General features: G+C 40.5%; 1 non-coding gene across 1 annotated transcript; it reads right to left on the bottom strand.

Moving 5' to 3' along the window:
* Positions 1 to 1,386: 1,386 nt before the first annotated feature.
* TRNAL-CAA (transfer RNA leucine (anticodon CAA)) lies at positions 1,387 to 1,470 on the bottom strand. Its single transcript has one exon. It is a non-coding gene; the product is annotated as a tRNA-Leu (tRNA).
* Positions 1,471 to 7,002: the final 5,532 nt, after the last annotated feature.

Genomic DNA, 7,002 nt, shown 5'->3' with positions numbered 1-7,002 from the left:
CATAAACGGTAAAAAAATCTAACGAACAGACGGAAGGACTAAACAGTTCATTGAGAAAAAGGTTAGGGACCTTACCATGTGTTTTTGAAAATATAGGGACTAAACAATGTGTTTTGTCAAAATATAGGGACTAATAAATTAATTACCCATATTTAAATTACATAATGTTCACTGAACTTTACCCAATTTTTAAGAATTAAAGTTTTTTAAACTATCATTAATTCCTCAATTTTATTTATTTATTTTGAGGTTGTTAATGATCCTTTTGATGCGTTGAGTGCCACCGGTATTAAAAAGTGTAAAGTTTAATGACAATACTGCTAAGAATTTAAATTCAGTAGTCACAATGTTAAAATGGGTAAAGTTCAGTGGCCATGTGTATAATTTACCAGAAATGGCAATCTCTCTTGCGGGTAACTACCTTGCTGCCTGGCGCTAGTCCCAGTTGAAGAACCTCTCTGTTGATGTCCGTCATCTTTCCACGGGCCAACCGGTCCCCGTCAGCCTTGCTGCGCAACGAAGGTCGCCCACTTCCATCACCATCGACACCAACGCCAATGCTAACACTGCTGCCTATCGTCTTGAGCACACGGCGCGGGCGACAATGCCACAGGTACGACATATTAGCTGGTCTCGCCCCCCTTTAGGCTTTGTCAAATGCAATTGTGATACGGCTACCTTTAAAGCTGAGTCTCGAAGTGGGGTGGGAGCTTTACTTAGATCTTCTGATGGATCCTTCATGGCTTGTCGTAGTCGCATATTCCCAATTGTTGACGATATTAGGGAAGCTGAAGCATTAGCTCTACGTGAGGCATTGCATTGGTGTGTTTATCTTAATTGTATTAATGTTTTGTTTGAAAGTGACTCTTTGATTGTGGTTAATAGTGTCAATTCGGTTGATCCAGACTTGTCTGTTTATGGGTCAATTATCCAGGATTGTAATGTTTTGTTAAGTAGTCGACACGATTATAAAGTGTCTTTCTCTCCACGCCTAGCGAACAGGGGCGCTCATGTTGTTGCACGACATGCCCTGTCCAATGCTAGCGAGTTCGTATCTTTTTCTGCTCCGGTTTGGTTGCAGGAGACTATTGTGGTTGATTCGATTTAAGGAATGAATATCATCTTGTTTAAAAAAAAAAAACATTTATACTATTCAATTAGCCAATTAAATTTCGTTTGAACTTTTGGATTTTTTCTTTCACAGTTCTACTTAACAAAAAATAAAATAAAATGGGAATCCAAATGAAAAAGAAAAGAAAAGGAATAAAAAAATAATAATTACAAAATGTCAGAAGCGGGATTTGATTTGAACAGACAAAAATAAAGTAAAATGGAAATCAAAATGAAAAAGAAAAGAAAAGGAATAAAAAAAATTAAATGCAAAACTGTCAGAAGTGGGATTTGAACCCACGCCCTCTCACGAAGACCAGAACTTGAGTCTGGCGCCTTAGACCACTCGGCCATCCTGACACTTTTGTTATTAGCCTCACACATTACAATATAAAGTGTGTTTCTCATATTTACATTTTTTAATTTCCGCACCCTATTCTGAATTGTTGTTATTGGTTTACTTTGATGACTGTTAAATAAACCAAAATATACTAATGAGTAATGACGTATCCTTACAAAATTTCAACTATTTGGAGTGAAGTATTTTAAAGGGAGATCATGGAGAATAAAATAAGTTGGAGTGAAGTTGTTCGAGTTTTCTAAATGACGTTTAAATATGTATATTACTTAAACTTTCTACAATTTAAAAATAGATATACAAATAAGGGCATTTTGATTAATACAATAAAAAAAAAAGAGAGAAGTAAAAAAAAAAAAAAAAAAACCTAACTCAACATCCAAAATTTCACCAATTTAATAAGATGGAAGATGGAAGGGATTTAACTAAAATTTTATCTGGTAGTATCGAGCCGTAATCCCTCTTTAGAATTTCTCACTATTGTTGAGCCCTTCCTTTCACGACCTCCACTGTCTTCCTAAGCTATGACTGCACCGTCGGCCATGGCTGACTTCACCGCCCAAAGTGCTCTAGTAACAATTGAAGAAGAAAACACCCTCGACCTCATCCTTCACCCTTATGAACTCATAGCGCAACAACGACCCTTGTCCTGGAATCTGATCGGTACGTTTGTCATTGACCGGTTTGTAAAAATCCCCTTCATGAAGAGTACCTTTACTGGTATCTAAAGACCCTCTAAAGGTATATGTGTTTTGGAGTTAGGCCCCAACCTGTTTCAGTTCGAGTGTTTCCATCCCATCGAAAGAGATAGGGTATTCAAAGGTGGTCCATGGACATATAATCAGCACCTGCTGATACTGAAAGAAACTTGAGCTCGATGAGAATTCATCGAAACTTTCTTTGACGAATACAAAATTTGGGGTTCAAATATTTGATTTTTCACCGGGCTTTATGTCTGAGAATGTTGCAGTTTGCATTGGAAATTATCTAGGCTCATTTGTTGAAGCGAACCCAAATAACTTTACGAGAATGGCACATACTTATATGCAGATTTAGGTTTCGATCAATGTGTTCCAGCCTCTGAAGAGGAAAATGAAGATAAGTAAACTAGGGGGTGCTGTCTCCTGGGCACTATTCAAATATGAACCACTTCCGACGTTTTATTTTTTCTATGGATGTATAGGCCATGCAGACAAGTTTTGCCTGACACTTCTAGGAACGGTTGACCTAGACAAGGTGGAACATGTGTTTGGGCCATCGATGAGGGCACCAACTCGACGAACAATGGCAGCCCCAACATCCAAGTTCTTACTGTCATCTCCTCTAGTAGTCAACTTGGATCTTCACTGTGGTTCTAGGGGGAATCCCAACTCAAATGTTGTCTGTTGTGACTATATTCCAGATCCCGTGGATCTCACTCGTGGTCTGACAAATGGAAGAAACCTCAATCTCTGAACCAAGATTGGGTACGGCTGCAACACTTGACCAAAGCCCAGATGGGGAGGGTATGGCTATAGGGAAGGACCATTCGGTCGTGGACCTGGATGGGGTTGAAATAGTGGAACCAAAAAGAAGAAGACAAAAATGTATGCAGAAGGATGGGCCCTCAACCTCCTTATCCGAACCTGTGATAAATGATGAACAAATGAATGCCCTTGAGGTGGATATCACTATAATTTTTGTAGTGGGATCTGGGACCCAGACCCATTTCGGGTCATAAAGGCCTTGAGCTGGAATTGTAGGGGTCTAGGGGACGCCTATACTATTCAACATTTGAAAAACTTCATGTCCCATTTTAATCCTGATATTATTATTTTTGGATGGAAGTAAAATGCAACCGTGTTAAATTCGAGTTAATAAAGAAGCAGATTTGTTATGATGGTATATTTTTAATGGATCTTGTTAATTCGGGGGGAGGTCTTGCACTTTTTTGGAAACACAAATATTATGTTAGATTACAAGCCTATTCTTTTAACTTCATTGATGTTATTGTTTGCACTCAAGGTTTGTCGGAGTATCGATAACCATTTTATGGTTTTCATGAAAGAGTGTGTAGAAGAGAGTCATGCCAGCTTTTCAGGTCCCTAAGTGACTCTTTCTCCTATCCTTGGGTAATTATAAGTGATTTTAACGATTTATTAGCACATGCAAAGAAAAAGGGTGGTAACCATCACTCGTCATCACTATTACAAGGGTTTAATGAGACGATTAATTATTGTAGGCTGCCTGAAGTTAAAATGGTGGGTTATCCATTTACATAGGAGAGAGAGGTAAAGGCTCATCTAAATGCATCAAAGAGAAACTAGATCTAGCTTTGGCCTCATCAAACTGGTTGCCCTTGTTTCCAATGGCTTCTATCCTAAATGAAGATGATGCCTGATAGGGGTCAAAAACCCCTATCTTTGGGTACGGTTTTAGGACGGGTTTTAGCATTATTTAGTTAATAAGCGAGCATTTCTCGCATTTAAATGCTTTTGTGTGAGTTAATTAGGAATTGGAAACGTTTTATTTATTTTTCGTTGTTTAGGCTCGTTTTATGACTAATTTAGGCAATTATGGCCAAAATAGCATGCATAGTGTAATTCCGTTATCTTTTGAAGCTAATTGGTCCGTCAAAAGTCGCACCAAATGAAGCGTTTGCTCAAAATAAGCGATTGACGGATCAATTTAGCTTTTGGACTAATGTTATCTGGAGTTTCTGTACGTGCGCAGGTGTAAGTTCGCGAAAAAGGACATCGACGACATTCGGCAAGCATCGAGAACATGCCGGACGAAAACGCTCGACGAGCGAGCATCCGTGGGCCATTTCTGCTCGCCGAGCAGGCCCCTAGAGGCCTGCTCGCCGAGCAGGCCGCCAGGCGCCTGCTCGGGCGAGCAGGCCACCAGGCGCCTGCTCGGCGCGAGTAGCCCTGCTCGCCGAGCAGCTCGCCCTGCTCGGCGAGCAGGCCTGCGGGAATTGGTCAAAAAGACCAATTCCGCCCCCACGAAGCCACGATGGACCCCACGTCTTCCTACACCAATAAGGACACGAAAATAGGTCAAAAAGAGGGCCGAGACACGCCTATAAATAGAGTTTTTCCAATGTAATTTAGCTATCTTTCAATTTTGTAAATTATCTTAGCTTTCCCCTTGTAATTCCTCTCCATCTCCTCCATCTTCTTCGACTTCCATTGAAGCTCCTTCAAAGCATTTTTCTCGAGGAATTATCAAGGTCCGTCCTTAAGATTAAGTCGCCGGCTGCAGAGTAAACAGGTTCCCTGGAAGGGATTTTTGTATCTCCTTTTATCTTTCTTTGTTTGTACTCTTTGATACAGTTGCCGAACTTGACTTATTGTATCTTGTGACATTTATCTTCGCCTTTAATAATAATTTAGCTCTTGTTTTGTTCTATGATTATTTGTTTAATCTCTGTCTTACGCTTTATTCAATTGGTTTAACTCATTCAAAAGCCCCAAAATCTAGTAGGCACATATTGCGAGCTGAATCTGACCTAGTCAGAGCCTAGGAGATTGACGACCTCTTAGTTGATTAAGCGCCAATTTACTGAGCCTTAGACCTAGTTTCGGCCTTAGGGAATCACGCGCTAGGAACTTCAGGAGGGTAAGTAGGGTTAATCGCCTTGAATACAAGTGACTCAGATTAGGTTTTTATTCAATAGACCTAATAATCTATCTTCATTATTATCGTTCATACCATGTTCCTTCGGATAATTGCATTAGTGAAAGATCAATTAGGAGTAGTTTAACTTAATTAGGGGTAGAGTAACTTAATTAGGCATAGAATAACTTAGTTAGAATCAGATAACTTAGCTAGGACTAGTATAATTCAACCTAGGAGTAGATTAACTTAGCAAAACAAACTCAAAACCCCCTAAGCCTAGATAACATCCGAGATTGAGTAGCTCGGTACTTGCAGAAATAAATCCTGTGGACGATAACCTGGACTTAAACCAGAAATTTATTACTTGATAACGACGGGGTACACTTATCCCTTAGTGAGTTCTCATCTAACCTTAGGTGAGGGCGCATCAAGTTTTTGGCGCCGTTGCCGGGGATTTATTTCTTCTGCAATATCGAACCAAAGGGCGATTTGTTAGTTTAGGCATTTCTTTGTGAATATTCTTTGTTTATATCGTTTATACTTGTTTATACTTATACTTATATATACTTGTTCATAATAACTATACTTATTTATAAACATGATACTTGTTCATACATATCTATACCATTTATACTTGTTTATATACACTTGTTTATATATACTTATTTATGATAACCATCCTTGTTTATACTTACGTTTATTTATATTCGTTTGTATGAGCATGTAGTTATACTTGTCAACTCATCTATACGTGTCAGTATGTGTTTATTTATACCGCTCTTATACTTGTACAAAACTTTGCAACCTTGTATGATTTGTATGATTTCCCTTTCATTCTATATTTATCTTTTCTCAGCGTATGCCTACGAGATCAGCGAAAATACCGTGTGTCCCTCTTAACCCTGAACTTGAACGTACTCTTCGCAGGAGCAAACAAATCGGAAAGCTGAAGCAAGACGAGATCATCGAGCCTATCAAAATGACTGACAATGAACGGAACAATGAGCGAAACACTGAGAACACCGGGCCAGAAACTGACACTCGTCTGATGAGTGAGATCCTGGCGCCACACCGACACCAGCATTTGTCCGGCATTGCCGCTCCGAATATTCCGGCTAATACTTATGAAATCAAGTCTGGTATAATTCACTTGATCCAACAGACGGGATTGTTTGGAGGGGAAGCACATGAGAGCTCGAATGATCATTTGGATCGCTTCCTAATGTGCGCAGACACCGCAAGAACAAATGGGGTTCCCCAAGATGCTGCTAGGCTGAAGTTGTTCCCGTTTTCTCTGACTGGGCAAGCTCTGGAATGGCTAAGAACACTGGAGCCCGGTTCAATCACGACTTGGGCAGGGTTGGAGAAGGAATTCTTGTCCTACTACTTTCCTCCCTCGAAGACAGCAATGCTCAGGGGCGAGATCACATCCTTCCACCAACCCGAGCATGAAGCGCTCCACACATCTTGGACCCGATTTAGAAAAATGCTGCGCATGTGTCCTCATCATGACATACCCAAGCATCAGTTAGTAAGCGTCTTCTATCACGGACTAACACCCACCAATAGAGCTATTGTAGACTCCGTAGCGGGTGGAGATTTGTTTAGAAAGACAGCAACAGAGGCATATGACATGATTAACGAGCTGGCCAGAAAGAGTGTGCAGTGGCTAGAACAGAAGCTCGCCGGCCCCATAAGGCAGCGGGTATTTGCTGTGGAAGAACAGGAACAAAATCCAGTTGTTGCGGATTTGAGTAGGAAGATGGATGTACTGTTGGCTAAGCTTAGCCAACCTCCCACCTGTGTGCACTGTGGCGGCGACCACCATGGAAAGGATTGTCAAGCAGGTAGCCCTTTCGCTGGAGATGGGGTGGAGATGGTCAACTATGTTGGGGGGCAGCCGAGATATAATCAGAACTATAACAACTCCAACC

The sequence above is a fragment of the Euphorbia lathyris genome, chromosome 7 (genome assembly GCF_963576675.1).
Source record: "Euphorbia lathyris chromosome 7, ddEupLath1.1, whole genome shotgun sequence".
NCBI lineage: Eukaryota > Viridiplantae > Streptophyta > Magnoliopsida > Malpighiales > Euphorbiaceae > Euphorbia > Euphorbia lathyris.
The sequence above is the reverse complement of the archived record's forward strand: the minus strand, read 5'-3'. Positions and strand labels throughout refer to the sequence as shown.